General features: G+C 43.5%; 1 long non-coding RNA gene across 1 annotated transcript; it reads right to left on the minus strand.

The window, feature by feature from the left end:
• Positions 1-806: 806 nt before the first annotated feature.
• LOC311144682 lies at positions 807-4566 on the minus strand. The gene is made up of 4 exons (XR_014614518.1): positions 4393-4566; positions 3031-3238; positions 1961-2513; positions 807-1889 (listed from the first exon to the last, which is right to left on the minus strand). It is a non-coding gene; the product is annotated as an uncharacterized lncRNA (long non-coding RNA).
• Positions 4567-17623: the final 13057 nt, after the last annotated feature.

Here is a 17623-nt window from a genome sequence, read left to right on the forward strand (position 1 = left end):
CTGTAGTCCCAACACCTTACAGCTCATCACCCCTCTCAGGTCTGTAGTCCCAACACCTTACAGCTCATCACCCCTCTCAGGTCTGTAGTCCCAACACCTTACAGCTCATCACCCCTCTCAGGTCTGTAGTTCCAACACCTTACAGCTCATCACCCCTCTCAGGTCTGTAGTTCCAACACCTTACAGCTCATCACCCCTCTCAGGTCTGTAGTCCCAACACCTTGCAGCTCATCACCCCTCTCAGGTTTGTAGTCCCAACACCTTACAGCTCATCACCCCTCTCAGGTTTGAAGTCCCAACACCTTACAGCTCATCACCCCTCTCAGGTCTGTAGTCCCAACACCTTACAACACTGAAGACAGACATTACATTACTGTGAGAGAGTAGAACTGTCAGCTTTAGGCAGCTGTCCTGTCCAGACTGTCAGACTGTCAGAGGTAGCTCATCTCATTGTGCTGTGTTCTGTTGTTCAGGTTGAAGCACCTTGGTTCCAGAAAGACCAGGTCACAACTAAACTGACAGTTCCATGGAGTTGGTGACAGCTGGACAGGAAACAGATTGGATGGAAACTGGAGAAAGACATTTTGAGTTGAACACATTTCAGCCGTCTGAAAGGAATGAGAAATGAATGAGGGCATAATACTAAGGTAGCAGTTAGTTTTTCTATTGGTAATAATTCTACATAATGATAGTGATTTTAGACCAATTCATGCGTTCTTTTGTGTGATAAAGTTGAATAATAATCCCTGCAGGGTGACAAGGTGGAGCTATTATGTGGAAGGTATTGATGTGGAAGGACACATTTTCCAATCAAATTTTAATGATCTCAACCCCATTAGTCGATCAATGATTAAACATGCAATTGTATGATACATGAATCTGTTGGACTGCTCAACACCACCTGTATATTTGGTGGGAGCCATGAGAACGGTACACCACCTGTATATTTGGTGGGATCCATGAGAACGGTACACCACCTGTATATTTGGTGGGAGCCATGACGACCAGCTACAACACGTACAGTATACAAATGATTATCTGAGGACAATAAATGTGATCATCCCAATAGGCATCATGAAGACAATTCACCCCAAAAGACACAATAAACACCCTACAACATAACATCAAGCGTTAAAAAAAGCACATATATTTTCTTACATATTGAACTGTCAAGGAGCACAAGAGCATTGCTGGAAAATACTTTTTACAGATAAAAATACAAAGTTTGGTAGAAGGAAGGTTCACCTCAGCAGTGAAGAATAGGTCAACATGGTACAGCGGTCCAGTCTATGAATGGAACAGTTCTGTATCGGACTCAACACTTGGTTTTTAGATACTGAAGGAGAACGATGAAGAGACAGAGACACACAGACATGTACTGTATATACAGGAGAGAGAGAGAGAGAGAGACATGTACTGTATATACAGGAGAGAGAGAGAGACATGTACTGTATATACAGGAGAGAGAGAGAGAGACATGTACTGTATATACAGGAGAGAGAGAGAGAGACATGTACTGTATATACAGGAGAGAGAGAGAGAGACATGTACTGTATATACAGGAGAGAGACATGTACTGTATATACAGGAGAGAGAGAGAGAGAGAGAGATGTACTGTATATACAGGAGAGAGAGAGAGACATAAAGGTTGGTTTCAGCATGGTCAGTTGATCTAGTAGTTTCATCCTCTTCTCAGAAGTAGTGCACTATGAAGAGAATAGGGTGCCATTTGGAACGCAGCCTAGGAGCCCTTTTCGATCCAAACCACTATGTTATGATAATGATTAGCATATTTTATACCTGGTACATTCTGGTGTCATCCTGTAAGCACCGTTTTATTGAGAATTTGGCATGAAAAATGTTGTTGTCTCTAGCGCCTCTCTCATCTCCTGTATCGGTTTCCCCCCCACCCCACCCCACCCCACCCCCACCTCTCCACTACAAACATAATTTCCCTCACATCTGAGTGTTCCCGGTGGTACAGTCTCTTCGCCGGTATGAATTTGTTTCTCAGACTCCCTGCGTGATGTTCCAGTTCTCAAAAGTCTACTTGGTGGCAATGTGTTCGTGTTTGTGCATACATACTGCCTGCTGGGCATAGCCTACTGCCTGTTCTCTCCCTGGCTGGGGCTCTGTGGAGCTCTGGATAAACAGAGGCAGTACAGGGTGATGTTCATTAGGGCACACCGTTTCAAAATGTTTTACAACAGAAAAGGAAAACAAGTATTTCTTATAGCAGAAGGACAGTAGTTACAGGATACGCTTCACATTCCTTCCTGCTTGGCTCCAGAGTACTGAGTCTATTGGCTGTAAGGCACAGGGCAGATCCAGAATTCTGAGTCCCTATTGGGTGAAAGGCTCAGGGCAGGTCCAGGGTGTGTCTGTCTTTTGTAACCTGGCTGGATCCCAGGTGACCCACCCATGGGAGAGTGGCATACCTGTCCGATTGTTCACAGCTCTCTGTACAGCTGCCATGGGAATGAGAGCAGGTCTGATCTCATGGAGTCGCAGCTCTGTGTGAGTGAGAGTGAGAGAGAGAGAGAACGTATGGAGGACAATGAGTTCTGTTCCTGATACACTGATTACTTATTCATTGTGTTAGGAATCTTGATTACATAATGTACATAACACATTTAATATTTATTAATTCACGTTGATTGATGCGTTATAGTGTGCCATAAAACATTGTATGTGTCTTTGGTTAGTGCCAACTTGTCAATTTTCTCAGTAATACCATAACATAAATTGCTAATTGTGTCTTACATGATGCATTAACATACAGTATAAAACAGTCGCTATGTTCATACTAACATACCTTTTAGAATGCATGGCCAGGTAGTATGCTAATATGGACACTTGGACAGAGCTGGCGTTCAGAATGCATGGCCAGGTAGTATGCTAATATGGACACTGGGACAGAGCTGGCGTTCAGAATGCATGGCCAGGTAGTATGCTAGTGTGTACACTGGGACAGAGCTAGTGTTTTGGTATCCTTATTTTCCCTGAGGTTGTCATCTCTGAAATACTTACAGACAAACATGCGGATGCACATGCCACACATGGCACAGACGTTGGCTATCTGTAGAGCCCGTCCACACTCTCCACTCATCAGGCAGTTTCTGGTCTTCAGACAGCACGTCTTACAGCCGTTGTCCCCCCCGTGCTTCGTGTCCCCCTCTCCGTCCCCCTCAGTCCCACTGAAGCAGCAGCCCATGTCTGTCTGGCTGTCTGGTAACCTCTGAAAAGAGAGGAGGGAAAGGTGTCCATAAATGTGTTAATATCAAACAGTCCATCAATCCGCCAATCAATATAGTAATCAGCCAATGTCTCGGCTGCCTGGTCACTGCCGAGAGGGGGGGGGGGGGGGTAATTAATTTGTTAATAAATATATCAGTAAATCAATAAAAAATTATGTGTCTAGTGACATCACAGAGGGACCCTATACCTGAAGACATGGACTAAACCACGTCTAGTGACGTCAGAGGGAGGTGTGACCCTATACCTGAACACATGGAGTTACGCCGCGTTCACATGCTAGTCGGAACTAGGAAACTCTGACATTTCGGACTTACTGATTCGTTGATCGCAGCACGTGTATAACTACAACCAGTTAGCATGTCGGAAATTTCTGAGTTCCGACTAGCACGTGAACGTTGCATAAACCACATCTAGTGACAGAGGAGGTGTGACCCTATACCTGAAGGCATGGACTAAATCACACCAGAAACACACCCACATACTCAGCACCACAATCAACAGAATTCACCTCACTGGAATTTAACCCTATTCTAACCCTTATTAGGCACAGTACGGTGGAGACATTTACCATGGTAGATACGTTTTAATTGTAATATTATGATTAGCAGTTCTGATTTGCTGCTAGATCTAGCTACACAGTCGTCCTTTCATCAAAGACCTGTTAATATCTAAAACTAGGGCATTGTTTTTGGAATTAGGAGCTGAAGCCACCAGAGAACCTTCTCATTTAATTAATAAAAATGGGGTAAACATCCCAATTGGCTGCCTGTGTGGTTTAAACATCCCGATTGGCTGCCTGTACTGTTTAAATCACAGCTGTAAAGTACCTTTACCACATATTTTGTTGCCTTGAACATAGGTGGGGAGATAACTTTGTAGAAAAGAAGGGAAGCGCTGCTAGGATACAACAGATCTTTGTAGAGGGAAGGTGTCCTTTAGTAAAACATGGAGGACCAAGGCTCTTCATATAATTAAAAAGCCTTTACTGTTATGAACAATGGGTCTGTGTTTTGAAGACTGCGGTGCAGAACTGTACGAGGCTGAGGCATAGCATCATTATGTTAATTAAAGCAAAAACTAAGCATCTAAAATTAAAACAAGAGAATAGTATAGTATTGTTATTTCAACGTTTACCTTCCACTGCGTCAACAAGTTCGACTCCCACTCCTTTAATGAAAAAAGTCAAACTTTCTCTTTAAGTAAACTATAGTTTGTTTTCTAAATATTATCTTATTCCCTGAGCAACTCTTGGTGTGCGTGGATAATCATTCTTCCTGAAGTTTCTCTCGACACAGACAGAGTGAATCTGAGGTAACACCTCTCGTCAGAGGTAGATCCCAGACAGACAGGATGGGTGTGTGTTCAGGTTTTTCCTCTTTGTCCCAGCCGAGCGCTCCGCCCAATAACACATACCGGCTTTATTCACAGAGTGGAAGCTGGTGAGGGAAGGATAGCTGATATTTATGCCTGGAATAAAACCATGTGTTTAATACTGTTCCATTTTATACCATTACAATGAGCCCATCCTCCTTCATTTAAAGTGCCACGAGCCACCACTGATTCACAGCAGCAAATATTTCACATTTGACACCAAGGTGAGTGAGTGGTTTATAAGATGCTGTCACTGAGGTTGCGAGGGCCTGGTGGCACTGATGAACACCTGGTGGAAAAACTGGTAGGCATGCTGCTAAGGACAGTCTAGAAGAGGTCAGGGCAGAACAGCACTGCAATGAGGCAGGCTGTAGGGTAGGGGCAGGCAAGCCTGGTCCTAGTGCGCCGCAGGCACTTCCTGTTTTTGGTTCAACTGACCTGGAAGACCAGGTGTGTTTAATTTAGGCAATCACTGAACTGATCAATTAACTCAGTTGGTCAGGTGTGGTGCCTAGCTGGAACCGGGTTGCCGTCCCCTGGTGTAGAAGGTTGGTTTGCTGGATGTTTATATGGGCTACCATGGTGGTGTGTCAGCAAGGACACAGGATGAGATGGAGTACAGTTTTAAAGGGGTAGCTAATAAATCAATGACTCGTCCAACATTACTAGCTGTTCCAGCTTGCGGATAGCTGTTCATACGATGGTAGAGTTAAGGGTAAGCAGGACATTTTCTACCAACCTTTACTTGGCGATGCTTCTTCAATTCCCAACTTGGAAAGCCACCGCTGTCTTCTAAACTTCCATGGCTAGTTGCAGGTGGAACGTTGGCATTTATAAATATTTGCATTCAGGTGACTGTATTTAAGGCCAGTTGGCACCACTGATTGTCTTCAGGTGACTGTATTTAAGGTCAGGCTCCACGACTGGGGGAGGAAGAGGATTGGGTTGAGGGAAATAGTGGGCGGAATTTCCTACACCAGGGCTTTGTCCCAAATTACACCCTATTCCCTACTATGGCTGTGTTTACACAGGCAGCCCAATTCTGACCTATTTTTCTCACTAATTGGTCTGTTGACCAATCAGATCAGCTCTGAAAAAAGATCTGATGTAAAAAGATCTGATGTGATTTGAACAATCAGACCAATTAGTGAAAAAAAAAGATCAGAATTGGGCTGCCTGTGTAAACGCTGCCAAAGTAGACTAGAGAATAGGGTGTCATTTGGGTAGGGCCTAGTGGCAGAGATGGAAACCTGGGGTCTGTTCAGGACAGTGCAACGTCCTAGCACGTTCAGATATACATTTATTGTGTAGAACACAGGAGGCTGGTAGCACCTTAATTGGGGAGGATGGGCTCATAGTAATGGCTGAAATGGAAAATAAATAGAATTGTATCGAACACATCAAACACATGGTTTCCATACCATTCCATTTACTCCATTCCAGTCATTATTATGAGCTGTCCCCCCCTCAGCCTCCTGTGGTGTAGAACATATATTAATTGTATCATGTAGAATAGGGAATCTGTCAGCTGTCTCTATTGCTACATGTCTATCTGCAGCATTCAGAATGTTTCACTGCTCTGAATGCCTCTTAGTGAAGTGTCATTGTCTCGCTAGCTGGCTGAGCTACAGTACAATGTGCTAGCCGCACCGCTAACTTGGTCATCCGTGACTGGCTGCTGTTGATGCATGAATACCAGGAAGCGACAAGGTTTTAGTCATTATTGTCAGTGTGTCTTGGGGATCACAGGGCTTAGAGGAGGGATCTGGGCCAGATATGATACAGTAACAGCAGGCCTATCACTGGAATGCAGTGGCATCGGGGACGGACTGGGACCAGACATCTGGCATTTCCGGGCATTTCTAACACACCGGCCCATTTTGTTTTCCTTGAGGCCCTCATTATTTGCCAACTGCCCTATGGTAGTCAGTCTCTGAGTGACATATACGGTATCTTATCAGTGGAATGCAGTTGGATGTAAACAATGGATGAATCTGGAGTGAAGCCACAGCATCACAAAGGCTTGGCCATGCAGATTGTGTAGGGGTTAACCCAGATTAGAGGACATGAAACAGAACTCAAACTCTCTTAGACGTGGTTATTATTTAGTTAGGTACGTATTACTCAGACCTGGGTTCAAAGACTACTTAAAATTGTTCAAATCTTTGAGTGTTTGCTCCTGTGTGCCAGATTGGTGGGGTTTGTAATTTTTAGAATATTATATTGGTCTATTAAGCCAGACAGGCTTGATCAGGCACAGATGAAGTATTTGAAATAATTTCAAATAGTATTTGAACCCAGGTCTGACGCTGCACCACTATCCCAAAGCATGTGCTGTGTTAGACAGCTTCATTCATTCAGCAGTCATTTGATATCATTCCAAGTAACGGGGCATAGAAGCTGTACTGTGCACTATGAAAAATGTTCTATGATAAGTGCCAATGAAATAAGACAATCTTGGCTATTATATATATATATATATATATATATATATATATATATATATATAATACCAGTCAAAAGTTTGGACACACCTACTCATTCAAGGGTGCTTTTCCTTCACTCTGCGGTACAACTCATCCCAAACCATCTCAATTGGGTTGAGGTCGGGGGACTGTGGAGCCCAGGTCATCTGATGCAGCACTCATCACTCTCCTTCTTGGTCAAATAGCCCTTACACAGCCTGGAGGTGTGTTGGGTCATTGTCCTGTTGAAAAACAAATGACTGTCCCACTAAGCCCAAACCAGATGGGATGGCGTATCGCTGCAGAATGCTGTGGTGGCCATGCTGGTTAAGTGTGCCTTGAATTCTAAAGAAATCACAGACTGTGTCACCAACAAAGCACCCCCACAGCATCACACCTCCTCCTCCATGCTTCACGGTGGAAACTACACATGTGGAGATCATCCGTTCACCTACACTGCGTCTCACAAAGACACAGTGGTTGGAACCAAAAATCTCCAATTTAGACTCGACCAAAAAACAGATTTCCACCGGTCTAATGTCCATTGCTCATGTTTCTTGGCCCAAACAAGTCTTCTTCTTTTTGGTGTCCTTTAGTAGTGGTTTCTTTGCAGCAATTCGACCATGTAGGCCTGATTCACGCAGTCTCCTCTGAACAGTTGATGTTGATGTGTTTGTTACTGGAACTCTGTGGAGCACTTATTTGGGCTGCAATTTCTGAGGCTTGTAACTCTAATGAATTTATCCTCTGCAGCAGAGGTAACTTTGGGTCTTCCTTTCCTGTGGCGGTCCTCATGAGAGCCAGTTTCATCATAGCGCTTGATGGTTTTTGCGACTGCACTTGAAGAAACTTTCAAAGTTCTTCACATTTTCCGGATTGACTGACCTTCATGTCTTAAAGTAATGATGGACTGTCGTTTCTCTTTGATTATTTGAGCTGTTCTTGCCATAATAGGGCTATCTTCTGCATACCCCCCTACCTTGTCACAACACAACTGATTGGCTCAAACGCATTAAGAAGGAAAGAAATTCCACAAATTAACTTTTAAGAAGGCACACCTGTTAATTGAAATGCATTCCAGGTGATTACCTCATGAATCTGGTTGAGAGAATGCCAAGAGTGTGCAAAGCTGTCATCAAGGCAAAGGATGGCTACTTTGCAGAATCTCAAATATAAAATATATTTTGATTTGTTTAACACTTTTTTGGTTACTACATGATTCCATGTGTTATTTCATAGTTTTGATGTCTTCACTGTTATTATACAATGTAAAAAATTGTAAATATAAAGAAAAACCCTGGAATGAGTAGGTGTGTCCAAACTTTTGACTGGATCTGTATATATCTTGAACTGAGGAAAATTCTCAATTTCTCCAGTATGCATCTTATGCAACAGTGGTGTAACAACAGAAGGATAGATTTTTATTTACAACATGTAAATAAATACTGTAGAAAATAAATACATGCAAAAAAGATCATCAGCACTATTACAGTCGCTCAGCAGAGCTGTTCATTAGTCTGGTCCTGATTTATAGTAGTGAATCTGTTAGTAGAGCTGTTTATTAGTCTGGTCCTGGTTCTAGTCTCTGTAATAGTAGTAGTAGTAGTGAATCTGTTTAGATACATGCATGTCTGAATCCAGCATGCCATCTACAACGCAAACCATATAGGAAGCAAATAAGCTAGTAAATTGTTAGACTGCCATTTAATATCAATAAATACTTAGACATAATACCAAGCAGCCAACTTAGACACAAAGCACATATTTTAATGTCTGATGATAATGGATTATTTGAATGACTGGATGGGCGGATTAATGAATGAAGGAAGGAAGGAAGGAACAAGCAAACAAACAAATGAATGAATTGTTACTCACATTAACATTGTGTCTCTGAGGTCTTCGGTTGGTCTGTTTTGAAGACGGCGGTGCAGTTCTGTACGAGGCCGAGGCAGAGAGTAAAGAAAGTGTAGCTGCAGTCTCCTGAGCAGCAGGTGAAGCAGCCATCCAGACACACCTGGCAGGTCAGGTCACAGCAGCGGTCAGGACAGTACTCCCAGCGGTGACACTCACACAGGCAGCTCCCCCCGGACCCTGCAGCCACCTGGCAGGACTCCGCACATTGTGGACAGGGATTGCACAGCTTGGAGGAAAGCAACCCCATTGGTCAGCCTTCACAGATACACAGACAGAGACAGATAGAGAGAGAAATAGTCACTAACTTTAGTTGGAAAAAAGATACTAACGTTTTTCAGTCCAAAGTTATTACAAATAATACCCCAATGTGCACTGAGCTGCAGTTCCAAGACACTTGGTCAGATGACTTTTTCAACCCCAGGCGACTTCCTTCTCTTCTGCTGGCTACACCATGCTTTCTTGGAAATTAGCTCGACTACATAACTTGAGTTAGTAGTTCAAAGTTCTGACCTCTTGTTTGCTTATGTATCTGCTTCTGTTTATATCATTGAATTAGCTGCTCCGTGATGATAACAGCATGTCACACTTTGACCTAGTGGAATGTCTGTTAAGGCTCCCCTCCACAGAGTCAACCTAACTGATAAGAACTCCATACTGCAAGGCTGACACTGTATATATATCAGAGTCCCATGACTAACTGTTATTACACTGACTAGGAGAAGGGGGTCAGTCATCATTGCGATTGTGTTCATTAGGCACAAAACAGACTGAAACAGGGCACACATGGACTTGGTATATTTGTTTTCATTGCTAAACATTGAGATATTTTCCATTGTGTGCTCTGATGAACAGGAGCCAGGTCTGACTAACCCCGTCCCCATGCTCAACGGCAAAAGAGAGGACTAGTAGAGGAGATTTAAAAGGCCTGACTAACCCATTGGATGAGCCATTTGGAGCCCTTGGTTTCTAAGAATGAAAACGAACGTCAAAACAACGTCAGTGTTCAACAAACAGACCCAGTCTTTGTTGATCACAAAACCACCCCTCTCTCTACACCAGTGAGGTCTCTCCTCATGTCCCGACGAGGCCTGGGGTATGTTCAGTAGTGTGAAAGGTTACGTTGGTTAAAATAGAAATGTAACGTATGAAATCATTCCCTATTGTGAACTGCCCTGTTACATGTGTAGATTTACACTGTGTGAACAATGTCTGTTACATGTGTAGATTTACACTGTGTGAACAATGTCTGTTACATGTGTAGATTTACACTGTGTGAACAATGTCTGTTACATGTATAGATTTACACTGTGTGAACAATGTCTGTTACATGTATAAATTTACACTGTGAACAATGTCTGTTACCTGTGTAGATTTACACCGTGTGAACAATGTCTGTTACATGTATAGATTTACACTGTGTGAACAATGTCTGTTACATGTATAGATTTACACTGTGTGAACAATGTCTGTTACATGTATAGATTTACACTGTGTGAACAATGTCTGTTACATGTATAGATTTACACTGTGTGAATAATTGCTGTATCTGATCTGTTATGAAGGGACACATAACATTCCAGAAAAATAAGTACATTCCTGGAGTGTTGATTGGCCTATGGACTCACTGCTAATGGCTGATGTACTGTAAGCTCCTTATCTCAAACCCATGCAAGATAGGATTACTTTGGTTGTAAAATTGTTCCAGTCGGTCAATATCAACAGTTGAGAAATTAAAGAGATCTACAGAAAGAACACCATCCTCTCTGTAAAAACTGTCCCCCCCCCCCCGCAATTGCATTGAAATATGATATACTTTGTCCCAGAGGGGAAATTTGTCTTGGACAATAAATGTTGTGCAATCATTCTTATATGATCGCTTATTAAATAAAGGCGGGGACACATTCCAGGAAAATTAAAGCACATTACTGGAGTGATTCCCATCCTTATAATTTATCAGCTAATCATGTGCCTCCCTTATAAGAACATAGTTTATGACATCACTCTGAGTGGGTGTGGTCTCTTCAATGCCTGTATCAGTACAGTGCACCTTTGGTCTCTTCTTGTACCCTGTGCAACTTGTCATCAAGTCTTCTCCTTCTCCTCTCCCTCCCCCTCCTCCTCCCCCTCCTCCTCCTCCTCCTCTCCCTCCTCCTCTTCCCCCTCCGCCTCCTCTCCCTCCTCCTTCTCCCCCTCCCCCTGTTCCTACTCCTCCTATCTTCCTCTTCTCCTTCTAACACACAGAGCACACTCCCATACAACTACAAGCCCAACTGACATTGCAGTTTCATCCCACAACTATTGAATTCCTACAATCTGGTTGTTAGTCAGAACCAAAAGTTCACAGAATGTTCTGGAATTCCAGCATGGGAACAAAGAATAGCACTGATATGTATGGAGGCTGGGTGTTCTATAGGAGGCTGGGTGTTCTATAGGAGGCGGGGTGTTCTATTGGTGGCTGGGTGTTCTATAGGAGGCGGGGTGTTCTATTGGTGGCTGGGTGTTCTATAGGAGGCTGGGTGTTCTATAGGAGGCGGGGTGTTCTATTGGTGGCTGGGTGTTCTATAGGAGGCGGGGTGTTCTATTGGTGGCTGGGTGTTCTATAGGAGGCTGGGTGTTCTATAGGAGGCTGGGTGTTCTATAGGAGGCGGGGTGTTCTATTGGTGGCTGGGTGTTCTATAGGAGGCTGGGTGTTCTATAGAAGGCGGGGTGTTCTATTGGTGGCTGGGTGTTCTATAGGAGGCTGGGTGTTCTATAGGAGGCGGGGTATTCTATTGGTGGCTGGGTGTTCTATAGGAGGTGGGGTGTTCTATTGGTGGCTTGGTGTTCTATAGGAGGCTGGGTGTTCTATAGGAGGCGGGGTGTTCTATTGGTGGCTGGGTGTTCTATAGGAGGCGGGGTGTTCTACAGGAGGCTGTATTGTTAAGGCTGATATGTATAGTGGCTGTGTGTTCTATAGGAGGCTGTATTGTTAAGGCTGATATGTATAGTGGCTGTGTGTTCTATAGGAGGCTGTATTGTTAGGACTTTGGATGTCTATAGACTTGACTATTGCAGTTGGCACTAGTTGGCAAGTTAATTGTAGGTACTAAATCGATATGGGTGATCACGTATAGGAATATCTGGGGAATGGGAACATACCATTTTACCATCTTGGATGCCTTCAGACTACACACATAGGCATACAGGTTGGCTATGGGAAAATGCTATCAGACTTATTGTAGGTACTGAATTGATATGGGTTATAATGTATATGAATGGTATGCAAAAAGTAGCATAGCATCACCTTGGATACCTACAGAGTACAGACGTAGGAGTACTGGTTGGCTGTGGGTAATAAATTATATGGGTTATACCTTGGATGCCTATAGTAGGACATGACTACTGGTTGGCTGTGGGTAATACATGATATGGGTTATACCTTGGATGCCCATAGTAGGACATGACTACTGGTTGGCTGTTGGATGTATGGAAAAGGGAGCGTAGCATTCTACCACCATACTAGGGGTTTGAACATTTAAACTAAATTGGGATCGTTAACCTAAAAACTATTTTCAATTTTTTCACCAAATTAAAGTCACAGTGCAGTTATCACAGAACACCAACATCACTATAAAGAAGGAAACATTTAACTAAACAAATACCAGATGCAGCTGGTATTGATAATGATGGCTCTGGAAGTACAAAGCGCGAGCTCTCAAACACCATACGTGGCACCTGTAGCTCAGTTGGTAGAGCATGGTGCTTCCAACGCCAGGGTTGTAGGCAGTGGCGGCTCCTGAAAAAATTCTCAGGGGGGGCAATTTTTCTGATGATTTAGGTGACCTACACACATTTTAAAAAAGACATGTCCAGCAACAACATGAAGACAGGGGCAGCATATAAGTCAATACCAGAAGCATTTATTGACTGATCTCAAAAGTGTTGGCTTACCAGGGTTGGTGGAGCCCTCAGTTTCATCTTTGCCTCGCAAAGCTAACTCAAACACTCCGCAAAACTTCACACACTGGATTAGCCGGCTGAGGATGTGGCGGTTCTTGCTAATGTCGTAGTAAATATATTTGTTATAGTGAATATGGAATATGATATGTTGAGTAAAATGTTGTGCTAAGATCTATTTAGGTCAGGAGCTGGTTATAAGTTCTGTTCCTATCCAATAACAATGGACAAAAGGGTCCTATCTTGTCAGCCTTGTCAGCAGGTGGCCAAGGACAACACCCACGCCATAGGCCTCTCAGTTCTTCCAACTCACGAGTTCTTGCTCTGAGGACACACACACACACACACACAAACACACACACACACACATCATCACTGTTAAACACACACACACACACATCATCACTGTTAAACACACACACACACACACACAAAAATCCCCTCTCTTAGGCTGAACATTTGAAGACAGAGAACCCGACTCAGAGCCAATGCAACAGTGACAGTAGCCTGGAGGGGACCTCGCCCAACTCATCAGGACCAATCAGAAGATCAGAACTACTAGATTCAACCTACTTCATTTATTGCATAAAATGTCTGCACACAATGTTTCGGGGCTCTCTTCAGATAATAATAATAATAATAATAATAATAATAATATGCCATTTAGCAGACGCTTTTATCCAAAGCGACTTACAGTCATGCGTGCATACATTTTTGTGTACGGGTGGTCCCGGGGATCGAACCCACTACCTTGGCGTTACAAGCGCCGTGCTCTACCAGCTGAGCTACAGAAAGTGGATACTCATGGATGCGCATCGCAATTGTAAAATGTCAACACAATTGGAGACACCACGTCATTTTTGGAGACATGTTATTGACAGTAAACTATTGTAGATGCGACTGCTAACTAAATAAAACATTTTAGCTGGCTAGCTAATCATCTTAGCTAAATGTGGGGCAAACAATTCAGTTATTTACCGTTAATTTGAGGGATTGGGGTGAAAGAAATCGAGTTACATAGTGATACTTTACGATATACTGTATTGACAATATCGCAATATTTTAGCGCTAGTTGGCTGTACCTGCACCAAAACACCATTATTGTTCCTTCATAGCTTGTTCTCAATCTTTTCACATTGGGAGCCAATTTGTTTTCAGCACTTTTATTTCCATGACTGATCAAAACTCGTTCTCATGGCTTTCTGATCCCTCTGCAACAGACATATGGTGCGCAATAAAATCACAGTATCGAAGCGCAATACGTATAGAATCATGAGACTCGCAATGCATATATCTTATCGTGAGGTTCCTGGCAATTCCCAGCCCAAGTTCATTTGCCACAACAAATCTCTTCGCTAGCAAACGCGATGTCTTGTCAAAACGGCAATGTGTCTCCAGCAATGTTTACTTTTTTGACGTTCTATGGCATCTCCACTTTCCAAGCATATATGACCACATGTAATATTTTGGTAAGTGATGCAAATAGTGAACTATGTAGGGCCAGGATGTAAAATATATGTAGCTGCAGCAATTTCTCTTATCTGATATGGTAAGTAATGGGGCTTAATGTATAGCTCCCTAAGAGTTTGACGAACGGGTCCGTGCACGCGATTCCAGATATCTTTACCTCTGAATAAACTGCCTTTATTATACCATATCCAGCCTGTCCAAAGTCTCTACTTGGTCTCAGTTCTCCAGTAAACTTGTGATTATCAACACTAACCTCATCGTTGTGGCGGCGGACAGCTAGCCTGTATCCCTCATCCAGTTGAGTGGCAATGTTATTTTTTCGTTCGTACCAATTTTTGGAAAATCCTCGGGTGTAGGACTTTCCGCCTTTAGTAGAAACCTGTTGAATTATTAAATTTGGTCTGGGAGGTCCTAATTGTTTCGTTGCCAATTTATCTTGATTTGTTCGCCGACAAAAAGGAACTTCTTTCAAAGAGACAATCGAGTTGCACTGCCATTTTGACAGTAATAGTGAATTGATTGATGAGGCTACCCGCTCTTTTCTTAGTTACGTTCATGGTTATGTTACGTATGACGAAAGCGCGTAAGTGCAAGCCCTCAGACACCCATAGAGATTGTATTGAAAGCTCTGATATTTGAAAAAAATAGATTTTACATGGGAGTCTATGACAGACTTCTGGGCGATTTTCAACCTGACTGAAATCGCCCCAAAAGGGGGGGTGGCCATTTGAAGCACGACTTTAGCCTGATTGGACAGATTAGTGGCAGATCACACCAGACGTCTAGATTACAACACTGATAACTACTGTTGCCGTGATATAATTGATTAGAAAAAAAATCCCTTCCTTTTCCCGTTTGGCAGTGCGTCGCCCATATCGCCCTATTGAACACACCGCCCCTGGTTGTAGGTTTGATTCCCACGGGGGGCAGTATGAAAACTGTATGCACTCACTAACTGTAAGTCACTCTGGATAAGAGCATCTGCTAAATGACTAAAATGTAAATGTATAATCCAATTAGCATTGCGGTCCTCTGTAGCTCAGCTGGTAGAGCATGGCGCTTGTAACGCCAAGGTAGTGGGTTCGATCCCCGGGACCACCCATACACAAAAATGTATGCACGCATGACTGTAAGTCGCTTTGGATGAAAGCGTCTGCTAAATGGCATATTATTATTATTATTATTAGAAACAGATTGTTGGACGTTTATGAACACGCTGTCATACATCACTGCAACGAGCCATCACATTGATGAGCGGTGGGACATAAAGTCACATGTACTTACCACTGAGAACATGCAGGAGTGGCACACAGCAGAGAACCTAAAAACCACATTAACTACCCTCGTTGCTGAGTGGGTGGGGGACAGCAGTAAGGTGAGAGCCGTCTGGTAGGTAGCCAGGACTGAGGTAGATTGAACTGCATTACCCCCTAGTGGTCATACCCAGGACCATATCTGCATTGTGAATTCACATGTCATTTGATTATTTTTTATTATCGTTTAAATGTTTAAACCATAAAAAATGGCTGTTTAAACATTAAGAAAATGTTTACATTTGTCATATCCTAATAAATTGATATAGATAATAGCCTAGGCCTAATGTCTGGGAATGGGTGCATATCATGGTACCACCTTGTATGCCTACAGAGTACACATGTAGCTGGACTGGTTGGGTATGTGAGGCTGATATTAGGCTAATTGAAGGTCATTAGTTGATATGGGGGATAAGTGTCATCTGGCTAATGGAAAGCAGTAGTCAACCCCTGACCTTCAAGTTTCTGTCGGTCTGGGTAACGGGAATTAAGACCCCTGACCTTCACATGTCTGTCGGTCTGGGTAACGGGAATTAAGTCCCCTGACCTTCACATGTCTGTCGGTCTGGGTAACTGAATTAAGAGCTCATAATTACTGGATTATCTCTCTCTCTCTCTCTCTCACACACACACACACACACACACACACACACACACACACACACACACATTCTTTCATTCTTACGAGCATACACACACAAGCACATGGTTATTTGTTTCTAGCCTGGTTGTGTGTATTGCTGTAGCCTGGTTGTGTATTGCTGTAGTCTGGTTTATTTGTGTGTGTTTTAGAGTGTCTAGATTAGAGTAGTTTCCTGTCAGCCCTTTAGAGCAGGGTCTGAAATGTGTTTCCTTACCAGATTAGATTACAATGCTTCTCTCTTATCACACACTGTAGTGCACACACACACACACACACACACACACACACACACACACACACAGACACACACACACACACATTCACACACACTCACACACACACACACACACACACACACACACACACACACACACACACACACACACACACACACATACTCACACACATAATCACACATTCACACACATACATTCTTGCAAACACACACACATACTCACACATTCACACAAACAAATTAATTGATCAGTCTTTGATTCTCATACAAGAGTACAAGTAACCAGAGACTTTTAATTGAACAGAGAAGAGCAGTGTTCAGAAAGTTGAGCCCAAGCCTCACACCCCCAACTCTGCTCCAATATCCTCACCCACACCTAAAATCTGCCACTCACTGTCGGTCGATTGAAAGACGCCATATGTCCACAAAATGTATCACACGCTGTCTTGGGGCTTGAGGGCTTCTCCCTGGCCGGGGCTCTGGCAGAAGACAATGAATAACAGTTTAACCAGTAAAAACGCTGTGAGATTTAGTGAGGCTGACGCTGGGGGATATGGCAGAGCAGGTTGATATACGGAAGGCAGGCAGCCAGGCAGGCAGCCAGGCAGGCAGGCAGGCAGGCAGGCAGCCAGGCAGCCAGCCAGGCAGGCAGGCAGGCAGGCAGGCAGGCAGGCAGGCAGGGTACTGAGGAAGAAAAGAAGGATCAGACCACTCCAGCATTTCATCTGGATTGGCAAAACACTCGTATTTCACCCTCTGTCATCCCTCCATTCCCTAAGGGCTGTGCTTCAGCACCACATGTATCTCCATCACTCTTTTCAATTGGCTGGGACGGACGGACGGACGGACGGACGGGGGGGGGGGTTAATAGGCAGGCAGGAGGAAGAGGAGGAGGAGGAAGATGAGGAAGAGAGGAGGAGCAGGAGAAGCAGGAAGAGGAGGGGTATTGTTGAGAACATTTTTCACAAGAATAAGAATTCCAAATGTTCTTTCAGTACTAAGTGCTGCACATTATACA

This window comes from Coregonus lavaretus (assembly GCF_964263955.1).
Source record: "Coregonus lavaretus genome assembly, chromosome: 2".
Classification (NCBI taxonomy): Eukaryota; Metazoa; Chordata; class Actinopteri; order Salmoniformes; family Salmonidae; genus Coregonus; species Coregonus lavaretus.